Here is a 13,894-nt window from a genome sequence, read left to right on the forward strand (position 1 = left end):
CTCTTCATAGGACGGTCAGGTGGGGTCTCCCGCTTCTGGCCAGCCATGTGCCCGGGCCAGGCATCGAATGATGGGGTCTGTGGGACCCAGTGAGAACACCCCCTCTTTGCCTGTGCACGTGACAGTTTAGGGAAAATGAGGGCCTGGCCCTGGAGGCCAGAATGGCTCTGTGGGTGCTGATGTGGAGCCCCTTGGAGGCCATCCTGGAGGAGGGCCGCACATGCCCTTACCTTGGCCAAGAGACCTGCTTGCCTCCCCCAGGAAGGGACAGCCGTCCCGGTGAGGCGTGGGGCTGCGTCCCTGACAGATGCGGGGGTGGGTTCTCTGTACGTGGAGCTCTGCCCCCTCCCCCCCCAAAGGGCCCCCGCAGCTCCTGCTTCCAGGTGGGAGACAGTCCTGTGACGTGGCAGGGCTGTGGGAATGCTGGGACAGGGACCCAGAGGTGGTGGCTCTCGCCAGTGGGTCCGGAGGGCTCTGCCTGAAGGCCTTGCGGTTCCTTCCTGTCCGTGGTGCCTGTGGCCCCCTGGGGTGGCACAGAGCCAGAGGCCTTTAAAGCCAGAGCAGGTCTTTCTGGTTCTCTTGGGTTGGGGGTCGGGGGCCGGCAGAGCTTGCTACCTGGTGCCCCAGTCCCGCTGTGTCGTCGGGTGGGGGTGGGTCCCCATGCACCTCCTGCTCCCCCTTCGCCGCCTCCGAGTGTGAGGGGAGCAAGTACTTATTTCCAGAGACAAGAACCCCCCCTCGCCCCCGCCACGCTGCTTGTGGGACGGAGCGGCAGCTGCGCTCCCCAAGTGGTTGGCTCTTGCACGAACCCCATGGAGAGAGAGGGTATTTTCCTCTGAGCTCCACCCCACGGTCACTCTTTCCACCTGACGAGCATGAAGCTTTTGTTTTAGTTAAGTGTGAAACGAGGTGGGTATCGCTGTGGCCCATGGAGGCGGCCCCCCGATGAGAACGTGTCCTGAGTGCCGCCCCCAGGCCTCAGCGAGCGGTTTCTGTTGCTTCTTGCGCTGCGGGGCCTGGGGCTCGTGGCCTGTCCTTTCCAGGCCATACGGTGAAACAGCAAAGGGAAACCGGCCCTGACGCTATGTGAAGGACAAGTCAGGCATGGGCTGGGCCTCCCGTATGTGGGTTTTGTCCCCGTCTCTGTCCGCGGTCACCCTGCCGGGCGGGAGGAGGCAGCTGGGAACGGGTGGTGGTGGGGAGGGGACGCATGAGGGGCTTCTTGGACTCAGGCGCCTGTGAGATGTGCACCCCCCGGGAGGACCGGTGGGGGCCGGCACGACCTCCCCTCCCGGGTCTGCGGGGCCTGTGGGTGCCCAGGTGGTCCCCCGGCGGCCACACCCTGGCAGGGGCCTTGGAAGGGAGGACCCGCCTCTGCTCTCGCCCGCCGTGGCCTCTCTCGTGCTGGTGCCGCCGCCACGAGCTCATGGGACCTGCCCTTGCGGGGGTCAGAGCTGACCACGGCCCCCCCCTCCCTGCCCTCCTTTCTGAGTGCCCTGACCCCATCGCTGTGCCCACTTGTTCTTTGGTACATTCTGTGTGTTGTGTTACTTTTCTGGCGTATTTCACACCTTCTGTCCTTTTGGGCATCAGTGTGGACTTGGCCTTTCGGATTCCCTCACTGTATTGGCCCGAGGGCCGTGTTTGCCTTCTGATTTCAGTTGGCTCCTTGGTCCTCTGAGCAGACTTGCGTTACTTGGCCTTCTGGCTCTACCCCCAGGTACTTCCCAACGCCTCCGTGATGCCCAGTCTCCTTGTGCAGTTCTCTGCCCACACGCACACCGTGGAGGGTGGTGTCACAGGCTCAGACCCGCTTTTCTCTCCTGTGCCTGCGGAGCAGGGTCCCAGTGGCGCCTGGCCACTGGTGACTGAGCACAAAACAGGTCAGGAGTCTCTGCTGCTACGTCTGATTGAGCCCGTCCTCTCCCTCCTTACGACTAACAGGAGAGCCGGGCCGTCTGGTGCCCCCTGCTGAACGCAGCAGGGTGACCCTCCATCGAAGAAAGTGCATGTTCTCAGAGCACAGAAAACCTACGGCCGGGTTCCTAGCACGAGGAGAGTCTCATACGGTCGGTGGGAAATGACAGGAAAGTGATTCAACACAAGTACAGGCCTTTGAGGCTTTGCCTGGGGCCTTCGCCCCTTCACCTGCCCAGAGCCTGGTGCTGGTTGGGGTCACTTCATCTCTTTTCCCAGGGTGTTAGTACCGAGTTCTCTGCTCTCCCCTGCCCTGGAGTAAACAGAGACCCTTACACCAGTGCACGGAAACAGTCTCGCTTCCCAGAGGCCAGTTAAGGATTTCAGGACACGTGGCAGATGGCCGTTGGGCATCATCTGGGAGGTGCAGACCCACGCGTGGGCTCGCCTGTGACTGTGCTCTGCCCATTGCCTGCACACCTGGGGCCCTACCTTCACATGGTAGTTAGCTCTTCAGGCCCGAGCTGGACGCTGGCAGGCCCAGCCGCTGAGCGCATACCCACACAACACAGATACGGAAATTGTGCGCGGCGGGTACAGTGTTGGAAGGTACCAGGTTGCCCCAGGGCTTGTAACATCCAGCACTGCGTCCTCCGTTGTGTGTCTTATGATCCAGGTACAGACAGGACAAAGAAGTCCAGAAGCCATTTCTTCAGCCAGTGTGGTTGGGGTGGGGGGGGGGACTGGAAGACCTTTGACCCCAGCCCCTTGGTCAGTGACAGTTCTGTGCCACAGAGGCTCTGTAGCAGCAGGCAGGCTTGCTGGGGTCATGGAGGGTGGGATGGTGCCAGGGTCTGGGCACGGTGTGCCCTGCAGAGTTTGCCAGCTGGACAGGATGAGGGTGTGGGGTCCGTGGAAGGTTAGCCTGCGCCGTAGTGGTGCAGGCTGCTTAGTCCCTCGTGCGTTTTCCACAGTGACCGTAGGCCCCTGTGTGTTTGTGCAGCCGCCCGGGTGCAGTGCAGGCCCGAGCCCTGTGGGCAGCCTGGGTGAGGTGCTCTGCGATGGGATTCTGCCCGTGCCGAGTGTGCTTTCCTGCAGGAGGCGCCGGTGTGTGAACCCCGGCCAGAGGGAGCCCTTCCCGGGACAAGGAGACCCGACCCCCCACTTTGTGTGGCCGCCACTGGGACCAAGTGATCAAGAATGGCTTTGAGGAACAGTCACAAAGAGTCGTGTGGACAAAAAGTCACACTTCACCATGGAATGCACATTAAGCCTCATTTTCCTGAGCTGTTGGTGTCTTCGTAGTCAGCAGAGAGGGGAGAGGTCGGCGGGGCCAGTGGTCCTGGATGACGCGGGCTATGGCGTAAATCGCGAGCCCTCCTTGAAAATGATCCCCAGTATCTGTCAAGAGCCCTAAAATGCCCTTACTCTTTATGTACTGATTTCGTTTGAGATGTTTATCTCGAGGAGCCGCACGAAGGATGCTCCTGGGGACCTTCCTCGTCGTTGGGAGGCTGGCAGCCAGTAGGGGTGCGGCCCGCTCCCGGGGCAGCACTCGTCCTGCAGCCTCGTGCGCACCTTCCTGGAACACGGCTCCAAGTAGTGTCATAAATTGGAAAATTCTCATTATGAATGTCAGACCTCGATAGCATACAAATTTATCTTTCCAGGATAACTGTAGTCCTGTCAACGCTGAGTGAAAAGTACGTGCAGAAAAGATTGGAACGCAGACGTAGTCGGGTCTCCTGGTTGTACTTTAGGTGATGGACATGGGGTGGATCCCCCCCCTTAATTACAAGTTTGAATCCTTCAGATTTTCTGTGACTGAACTCAAAATAGCCAGTGCCTGATCGTCACACCCCTGCGGGACCTGGAGGTGCCCTGGGGACCTTCCCCAGGCACACGTTGCCCCCTCAGCACCTGCTCCGGGCCCTGCTGTTCCCGAGGCCTGCGCGCTCCTGCTGCGCCCATTGAGCAGTGGTCTCCGGCCAAGTTTGTTGGCTCTGAATGGAACGGCCATCGATTCCTGAGTTCCCAGCGTGCTTCCTGTTTACTGTTGAGGGAAATGGAACCCTCCCAGGATGAAACGTGCTCTGCTGGGTCCAGCAGGAGGGTGTTGAGCGCCTCCCGTGACGCAGAGCTTTGGACCGGACCGTGGGTGATGGCTGCTGTTAGTGGGGGGACAGCCACCCCTCCTGGCTGGCAGCTGTCGATTCCCTGGCAGGCACCCACACTTGGCTGTGCTGCAGGTTGGGGCCCTGGTTCGGTGCCGTACGTGTGGCACCCTGGGCGGGGAGGGCCGCAGAGCTGTGCGCACATTGGCTGGCTGCCGCTTCGGAGTGGTTTCTTTGTTGGACTTTTCCACAGTTGCGTCTTCAGGGTAGCTTCTCGGTGCACGGCAGCCACACTGGGCCCCCTGACTCTGGTGGCCTGTAGCATTCATGGCGGCCGTGAGCCAGGGAAGGGAAGAGCCCTCATTTTAAATGAAGTCGGCATGTTCTTTTCGGGGGAACGTGTTTCTTTTTGCTGACACTTCAGAGCCACACGGTTGAGTCCGTTATTTTGAGCAGGAGTAGGTTTCAGGGAAGGGAAGGAGGCGTCCCATTCTGCTTCGACCTCGTGGTCCAGTGCGCAGACCCTGCGTCCAGACTTTGTTTGTCGTTGCCGCGGGCCCTTTCCTTGGTAATGTCATTTCCACGCGGTTGGGTTAGGTACAGTGTGAGCAGTATTTTATTCACCATTTATTGTTCATTTGCTGGCTGTGGCAGAGAGGAAGGACTGTGCTGAGATGTGTTAAGTCCTGATTGATGGGCTGGCAGGGTGCTGCCGGGGCTGCTGAGATCTTGGTTTGCCGGCCTGGCTCCTGGCAAGGCCGTGCTGAGGAGTGACCGCAGACGGCCACTCATGCAGGCGTGTGGGAGTTGCTGCAGAGGCCATGGCCGTAAGCCCCAATTCAGTCTCTGTGTGTGACACGCAGAGGCTGGGCGCTGGGGAATGCCACACCCCAGTCTAGCTGTGAACTGGGTCAGCGGAATCCCAGCTGGGATATGAGTAGCATGAAAACATGAGCAGAGTTCGGGAGTTGACGTGTCTGAATGATTTATCGAGGACCAAGAATGGACAGGGACAGTGACTTAGTTTTTTGTAAATGGCCCCAGTTGGCCTTGCCCTGTTGGGGCTGTCCCTGAGAGCCGGAGCGTCCCTCGGTCAGAGCAGCAAACTCTTCCAAGTAGCCGGTTCTCTAAGACCCTGCCTCATCTCAGCAGCAGAGGGACCTGCAGCTTGATTTTCCGTGAGTGCATTTCTTGTCTTTTCGCTGTGCTGTTACTGGTAAAGTGTGATGGTTATGCAGGTAACCCCCATCTCACCGTCCAACTCGGGGGGCCCACGGGCAGCCTGATGGCTGTCCCTTAGCACCAGGACTCCCGCCTTGGAGCCCAGCCCCCCTCACGTGCCTGGCACACTGTCTGGGCTCCGCGGAGCTCGTGGCTTCTCAGGGACTCTGACATCTGCCGTCAGGTGGTTTTTCCAGAACCCATTTATCCTTTCCTTCGCAGACGATCTGTTTCCCATTACTGGTATCATGGTGGGTATTTTAGATGTTGACAATGGATCGGTTTATGAAACAGGTGAACTGCTGTACCTCATGGTGTGGTTTTGAATTTGCTTATAGCTAGTGCTGTTGACCATTCTTTATGTTTTGAATTGACTTTTAGAAGTAACTTTCTTGGGTATTTTCCTTATGTTCAGCAGACATACATGTGTTTCTCATTACACAGTGATTTTTGGTAGAGTTTTCCCAGATGCAGAAAGACAAACTGTCCTACTTTCTAGTTTTCCCCCACGGAATGCCATGTAAACTTTGTACGTGACGGTGTGGACCGCGGCCTCTCCTGCCCCGGGCTTCTCCTCGGGACGGTTTTTCTGACCTGCGCACCGGGCTGGTCCTGCCGTCTGGCTGTCATCTTCACCCTGGGTGAGGCGTCTGCTCACATGTTGGGGGACACTTCGGGCCGGGGAGCACCCCACGTGCACCCCTCGCTCCCCTGCCCGAGGCCACGCGCCCAGGCTTTCAGGCACGTGTTGGTCAGTCTTTCCGTTTGGCTGCGTTATTAATGGTTTGAGTGAGAGAGCATTTTGCTGATTGATTTAAAGACCCATTTATCCTCTGAGGAATTATTTTTGACTTAATTAGGTAAAGGGAGTAAATCAGTTTAATGGATTGATTTATGATCAGCTTGCACTTTCACGTTATCCTGACTCAGGCGAGCGCACTGTGTGCGTAGTCTGCCATCTCTTCTGAAGGGTGGGGGCCTCTCCGGTCCCCTGATGGCAGCACAGCCCGGGAGGAAGGGCGTCTGCCCCTTTCTACTCATGTTTCCTCATGTCCCTTCATGCCATGGCCCTACGTGATGGAAGACTTTCGTCCTGTGCCCCAACAAGAGGTCCCCAGCGCCGGGCACCTCTGGTGGCCACCAGCTGCTCCAGTTGTTTACGTAATTACTCCGCCTTCCTTGACCGTGAGCTCCTGGCCGGATTCATTCACATGCTTGGTGCATATTTATCAAGTACCTGCCGTGTGCTGGGCCCTGGTGGGGGTGCTGGGGTCCCAGAGAGTGTGGTCCTGCCCCCGAGGGGCCTGGGGGAGCACAAGTAACCACGTGGCGTGTGGGGTAGGGGGTGCAGCTGGTGACTCTCGTGCAGGAAACACAGAGGGGACCACGGCGCACATGGTGGTGTGTCAGCGTGGGCCTTCTGTCCTCTGCAGTGGACGGCCCCGGGCCCGATAGCTTGTGGGGGGGCCCACTGGACTCTCTGGCAGCCTTGCCTCTCCAGAGGGGCGTCGGCAGGGGGGGCCACACTCTCCTTTGTGCCTCAGGAGCGGCTGGGGTTTGTAGACTCTGCTTGGGAACATCTCCAGTGCCTCTGGCCTGCTTTCGTCCCCAGATGGGTTCCCTTCTCTGCCTGCGTCCCTGCTGGCAGACGCCAGTGTGAGGCATTACCCTGATGTGCGCGCCTCTCCAAGGACCCTGCTTCCCTCCAGGAGGAAGCGCAGCTCTGCAGCCAGGCGCTGGGCTGCAGTACCGGGGTCCCCACCAGCTGTTCCCAACTGGGCCTCGGGGACGCCCCACAGGCGCGCTGCCTGGGCCTCGGGGGCGCCCCACGGGCTTGCTGCCTGGGCCTCGGGGGCGCCCCACGGGCGTGCTGCCTGGGCCTCGGGGGAACCCCACAGGTGTGCTGCCTAGGCCTCGGGGGCGCCCCACGGGCTTGCTGCCTGGGCCTCGGGGGCACCCCACAGGTGTGCTGCCTGGGCCTCAGGGGCGCCCCACGGGCTTGCTGCCTGGGCCTCGGGGGCGCCCCACGGGCTTGCTGCCTGGGCCTCGGGGGTGCCCCACGGGTGTGCTGCCTGGGCCTCGGGGGCACCCCACGGGTGCACTGCCTCGGCCTCAGGGGCGCCCGAAGGGTAAGCTGACTCTGGGCTCTCCCCCCCACCCCCCTTCTCCTTCCCGGGGAAGGCTTGGTTCTGCCATCTTCCAAGGCTCAGCCCAAGGCCACGCCTGCCAGAGCCCTGCCTGCCGGGGGCGGGCGGGACTCAGCTCTTCTGAACCTGCTGTCCCTCCCGACTGTCCCTTGTCACACTGCTCACTCGCCATGTGGCCAGTTCTTCATTTACATCTCCCTATAAATAAGTGGTCAATAAGCCTGATAAGCAAGCCCTGTAAACGGAGAACGGGTGACTCAGGAGTCAGTGGGTGAATGAATGTGTCCCCCACTTCCCCTGGGCTTCGTGCTGGCGGCTCTGTCTCCGCCTCCCCCAGCCGGGTTCCTACAGTGAAAGTCCTCCGTCCGTGTTAACACAATCAATCAGTATCTCAACCAGTAGCATTTCTATTAACAGAAACTCCTACTCACAGCGTTATTAAAAAATCAAAGATCTGGTCAAGCCAAAAGACTGTTGTGAAATTAAAATTCTTCCTTTTACAAAAGTCACATAGAAACAAGGATCATTAAAGAGACAGACCTTCCCTTCACTCTTTGCCTCGGTACCCACACGGGTGCAGACATTGTCAAGGGTGCACTTCCGCGTGGAGCCAGGAAGCAGGGCGCCCCCTCTGGACAGAGGAGCAGCTCCCCACCAGTGCTGTCCCCTGCCTGCGGTTTGTGTGGGGCCGGGGGCCCCCCATTGGGGCCACGTTGGGGTGGAGGTTGGTTCTTGTCGTTGGGGTCCCCCTAGCACCGGAAGACTGGTAGGTGCATGTGGCCGCGTCATGCCATCTTGCCCGTAGTGAGCACGTCATCCTTGGTTTGCCCCTGACTTGTGACCATGGTCTGCTGCTGTCCCCTCGTCCACTCACCCTATGCCCATGTCTGTGGGCTACAGGTTTTCAACCACATAACAGAATTGGGAATCCTGATGGTGGCTTATTTATAACCTTGAGTTGACCATTCTCCATATTAGCATTAAACATTCGTAGTGCTGAACCAATCTGATCATAACGTTAGTTGTTTTTGCTGAGCCACGGACTTCTGTGAGTTTACAGTCTTGAGTTGCGGTACCGCTCTTACCAAAGCAGGACTTTCCCCTCCGCCTTGGAACCCAAGTCTATGTAATTAAGTGCTAAAACCTCCATCACCAAAGTGTCGGGCTTTCAAATTTAAAACTCCCAAGTTGCGCCATGCGAAAGATTAGACCGTAGAGTGATTCCAGCGAGCTTATGAAGGAGAGAGAGTATTTTTGATTACCAGTTAAGCTCCTAATTACGTGAAGAGGTTTATTGCAGGGTTTGTGCGATGCGGGTGATTAACACAGTCATAACAGCCCGGCACGCTCCCCTCCCTCACCTGCACGGCTCACCCGCAGGTGTTGGCTCGCACCCGCGGCTCGTGCTGTGTGAGGCCGCGGCCACACTTACGTCGGGACTCCATGCCACGCCATCCCTTGAAGTCACGGGCTCTGTTTAAATTTGAGGGGTTTCTCCCTTTGTGATTACCAAGCCGCCCCATTTGGTTTACTGCGAGGGAGAGCCTGGCCACGTGCCAGGCCTTTTTACTTTCTTGCGCTCCCTGGTCATTACAGGATCCCGGCCTGTGCTACCGTGGCCGTTTCCGGGGCCCACGCTGATGTTTTGTGGAAGCAGGCAGGTATTGTCATGGGCGCGGAGCCTCTGATGAGGGAGTCCCCAGGAGACCCAAAGCTCCAGTCAGCCTGTGGTGGTGACAGGCTCTTTTGCCCACGACAGGTGTCACGAGCAGGGGAGTGCTGTTGTAGCTGTGAGGTTGTGCCTCTCAGCTCTGTAGAGGCACAGGGGATCAGTGAGCTGCGGCTGGCCCTTCCTCTCCTCGCTGAGTCAGGGGCCTCAGTCCGTGCCTCACCCTGCCTCAGTGAGACCGAGGGGCTGGCCATTGTCAGCCGGACTCTGTTCGTGGCCAGGCCCCGCTGCGTCCTGGCGTGGTAGCCTCCTGCAGGCCCTTTGTTTGTCAGCTGGGTCTGCTCACCTGGGGCTGTTTCAGACGTAGTGGGAGGGCGCACTTTGCAGACATAAGCGCTCTGTCCACGGTGCTGTCCCGTGAGCAGCCTCATCACCACAGCATCCTTGGTCTGAGCCCATCAGCCTGCCTCTTCCTTATGCATCGACCCTACGTAGTTTTCTGGGTGTGCAAGCATGGACGAGACATTTCTGCTCTTTCTTTACCCAAGACAGCTTTTTAGATACTGCTAAGTAGCAATTCTGTCCCTGTGTGGTGTTTTCCTTACCACGCTGTATGTTCTCCATTTTTTTACTAGTTCCTTATACCTGCCTATTTCTTATNCTGAATGGCAGCAGGTCCCCTCACCCTTACCGTTCTAACCTCCACATGCTCTACAGACTTCTCAGAGCACTTAGAAGGACAGTACCAACCACCCTTGGGGACCTCTTCTCTAGGGGTATTTATCTGTAGAAAAGATAGATGTTGGTGGAACTATCCTCTCCGCATAAACAGTGTTTTTCTCCTACTGCAAAAGTCGTACATGTTAATAGTGAAAATTTGTTTTTCTATTTATTCTCTGCCCTTGTGTAAAAAGTAAAGAGTGGGGATAATTACCACCCTCCCCCTCTTTCCCGGGGGCACCCAGTCCTGTCTCTGGCTTCTTTCTGAGCAGTGTTCTCTGCACGAGTGTGTGTACAACATGCAAATGTGGAGTTTCTGATAGACATGGCGTTGTTGATAAAGACAGGATTATGTTACAAATGGCTTTTTAAACAATGGTGTGGCATGGCAGCATTTTCAAAGAATTCATTTAAATCATCTCCTAAAGCCTTTTTATGACATGAGAAGGCGAAGGAGATGTTCTAGAGTAGACGTCTGTCTTACATCTTGGGCCTTTGTACGCCGGCGTGGTCCACGTGCGGCTGCCCATCTGCCCGAAGCTCGGGGGTCAGAGCTCAACCCTTCTCAGCCCGGGGCCCGCAGGCTGCAGGGCTCGGCCCCGCAGGGTGGTGTGCGGACAGCGTGGGGAGGAGGCCCGGTGCGGCGCGCCTGCCGTGCTGCACGTGCTGGCAGGGGTGTTCGTGCTCACGGAACAAAGTAGGACACGGCGTCTGGTCCACTTTCAAATGAAACAGGCTGGCCTAAATTTCATGAAACACAGCCCTGTGTTGGGCACAATTGTTGCCACAGCACCCTTGGCCTTTCCTGTCCTTCCGGGGCCTGTGGCCCCACCTGGCTGGGAGAAGGCCATGGCGGGCGGGGGCGGGGCCAGCCCGGGGGTGCCCTGTGTGGCACCCGCCTCCCGTGGCAACCGGCGCCTCCAGCAGCTTGTGGACTGTGTGTTGTGGGTCAGAATTAGCCAAACACAAATCCCTGTGGCCCAGAGGGGTGGGCCCCTGAGAGCCCCCTCGCCAGGCATCATTCGGAGGACCCCCCCCATGTGACAGGCATCTGAGGCCCCCCCTTCCTTTTGTCAGGCGAGTTCTGCGTGTTCTCTTTTGTCCTGCAGATTCACGATTTTCCCCTTTGAAATGTTTCTTCTTTTGAAGCCTGGGGTTGCCTAGAATCCCTCCACTCCCCTGGTTTCCTCTGGGGGAGCTCAGTGGGCAGTGTGCCGCCTCTCTCCCGTCACTCACCATGGCACACGCTTGGGGGGCCAAGTCCTACGCAGCACAGGCTCCGTGGCTGCTGGGTCCCAGGGCTTCCCGGTGGCTCCCGGTTCAGGCTCCCTCCCCACCTGGTGCCCCTTCTTGCCCCAGGGATGTGGAGGCAGCATGCTCTGGGTGGGGGGCATGTACCTTTGGGTTAAAACTGTCACAGCCATTGGCCATTTTGGGGTTTTGACTCAGAATCTGTGGCTGCCCCCCAGGGGTGGGTCCCCCAGGCTCATGGCGGATGGTACGGTAGGTTAGCACCCCACCGACAGGACCTGTGCTACATGTGCTGGTTTTGCTCGGTTTGGTCTGGGCTGTGCCCCCAGACCCACTGGTGCCCAGTCTCCTGGGGACCTCCAGGGGCCAGCTGTGCCAGCCACAGGGGTTTCTGGACTCGGCTCTGAATCCCGACCCCAGTGCGGGGCTTCCGAAATGTTCTGTGCCGCCCGCCCTCTGTGCCTTCTCCATGTGAGCGGGTGCCTTCCCTGGGAGGGTGGTCACATAACTCATTGCGACACTAAGGGTCCTTCCCTTTCTCTTGGCCTTTGGAAGACAGGTCAGCCCAGGGCTTCTCTGGGTTAAATCCGTTACTCATTAAGGTGACAAGTAACAAACGGCCCATTGTGGGAAGTGACACGTAATGGAGGCTCCCAGTGACCTGGCCTGGGATAGAGTGGCAAGCCAGCCGAGCAGACCGAGAAGGAGCTCTGAGGCTCGTGCCGCCTCAGGCCGCTGCCTGCGCCCTGCGCCTCTGCGCTGGGGGCCCTGCTGCCCGGGGAGCTGGAGGGGGCTTGAGGCCAGGAGGCTTTGTTTCCCTGCTGTGACAGCTGACCAGCTGAGGAGACATCTCGGTGCTTTGACGGCCCTTGAAAGAGAGACGATGTTGATGGCAGACGTCCAGGGAGGAGCCCCCTGATGACGGTCACTGAGCCGGCTCCCCGAGGCTGCAGGACATCAGATCCGCTCGAGTGTGCTGCGACGTTGAACTGACTCCGCTGAAGCCAGGAGGCTACTTAAGACTCGTGGCGCCTGCGAGCTTGATCTTCCAGCAGGACCACGTCGTGTCGGGGGGACCTCGTGTGCTTGGCGAGGAGCCCTGGGAGACCCAGTTTCCTCCTCTCTAAACGGGCGGAGTCGCTGGCCTGGACCCATGTGTCCTCGTGGGCGTGAACCCGGCAGGGATGCATGTCCAGGGCGCACCTGCCTGTGGAGGCTCAGTGGCCCACACGGAGGGTCTGGCCAGGCTTTGGCACCCAGACCCCTGGCCCGTTTTTACCGTCGTGCGTTCTACTGTGAGCAGGGAGTGGGTGGAGGGCGGTTCCCCGAGTCCCTGGCAGCCCCGCAGTGTGGCCAGGCGAGGCCATGGCAGGCTCACCCTGAGGACCCGCTGCTCCAGGTCTCGTGTGGCACCAGCCCCATGTACCTCCAGGAGCGAGCACAGCGCCATCCTGCCGTGGGGGGTCATGGACGGGCCAAGCTGCTGTTTGTCTGTGCCCCGTTTCCCAGGGTGCCGTGCTGGTGATAACCGACGGGTGACGGGGGTTAATGAGCTGGTCCGACGAACAGCGGAGAGGAGGCCTGGCGTCTGATAGCCGCTCAACAGGCGCTGGCAGTTCCTACTCTTAAATGATCGTCCTTTCTGCCCACTTAGGGCTTTCTAAATACGTTCTCGGTGGAATCATTTATTTTCTTAAAGAAGATTTGCCTTGTGAAGATGCCATGCATGTTGGCAAAATAAAACAAAAGTAAATAAAAAAATAGAATACATAATTTTTAAAACATTTATGAGTGTTATGCTGGAGAATAGCAGTTTTTATAAGGATCTGAAATTAGTCCTTTCAATCTTCTGACAAGCCAATTCAATCTGGCATCTGTTTGCATTTTATTTATTTATTTTTTTAAATTTTTTTTTAATGTTTTTTATTTATTTCTAGGAGAGAGAGAGAGAGAGACAGCGTGAGCAGGGGAGGGTCAGAGAGAGAGGGAGTCACAGATTGAAACAGGCTCCAGGCTCTGAGCTGGCAGTCAGCACAGAGCCCAACACAGGGCTCGAACCCACGAACCGNTTTTGAGAGAGACAGAAAGAGAGTGAGCGAGCGCTGGAGCCTGTGAGCGGGGGAGGGGCGGACGGGGCCGACAGAGGGTCCAAAGTGGTCTGTGTGCTGACAGCAGAGAGCCTGATGCGGGGCTCGAACCCACGAACTGGGAGATCGCGACCTGAGCCGACGTCAGACGGCTCAGTGTCTCCCCACTGAGACACCCAGGCGCCCTGCAGTTTACAACTTTTAGGTTTTCTCACTGAGTTTTTTACATTTGAAGAATGAAGTTGCCCGATCACTGTTACCTATTCCTGCCTATACCTGTTCCCATACCTGTTTCTGCTGCAGCACAGCCCCCTCCCCCCGCCAGCGTGGTTTTGGAAACTCTAACCTTGGAGACCAGTTTTTAGAGAAATTATTATCTAATGAGTATGTGACTGTATTAGAAGCAGAATTTTAAACACCTTAATGAAAAACCTTTCAGATCTGTGTCAAGAATAAGGAATATATTTTAGGTCCTCTCTGATTAGGGTACAAAATGCTTGAGAAGCAATAATTTACAACGTATTAATTATGTTAATTAATTGGAGAAGACTCAGAATATTAATTATCTGCAACTAATTAGGTATTAAAAGTGAGAACCATTCAGTGATGAGGGGCAAGACTCGGAGCCACCCAGGCAGAGTGAGCAAAGGGCCTCGTGCGCCCCTGTCGCAGCGTGCAGGTCTCCGACCGGCCCCGCCCCCGCCCCGCCCCGCGGTGTGTGTCCCCTGGGTTAACGGCTCGCTGTCTTTCCCATGCTTCCCCAGCAGA

The 13,894-nt window shown here is 57.7% G+C and overlaps 1 protein-coding gene across 1 annotated transcript in view; it reads left to right on the forward strand.

Annotated features, from left to right (window-relative positions):
* The window catches only part of TBC1D22A (TBC1 domain family member 22A), a 213,395-nt gene that overhangs the window by 151,857 nt on the left and 47,644 nt on the right, over positions 1-13,894 (forward strand). The window lies entirely within an intron of this gene.

This window comes from Crocuta crocuta, unplaced genomic scaffold, assembly GCF_008692635.1.
Source record: "Crocuta crocuta isolate KB4526 unplaced genomic scaffold, BGI_CrCroc_1.0 scaffold143, whole genome shotgun sequence".
Classification (NCBI taxonomy): domain Eukaryota; kingdom Metazoa; phylum Chordata; class Mammalia; order Carnivora; family Hyaenidae; genus Crocuta; species Crocuta crocuta.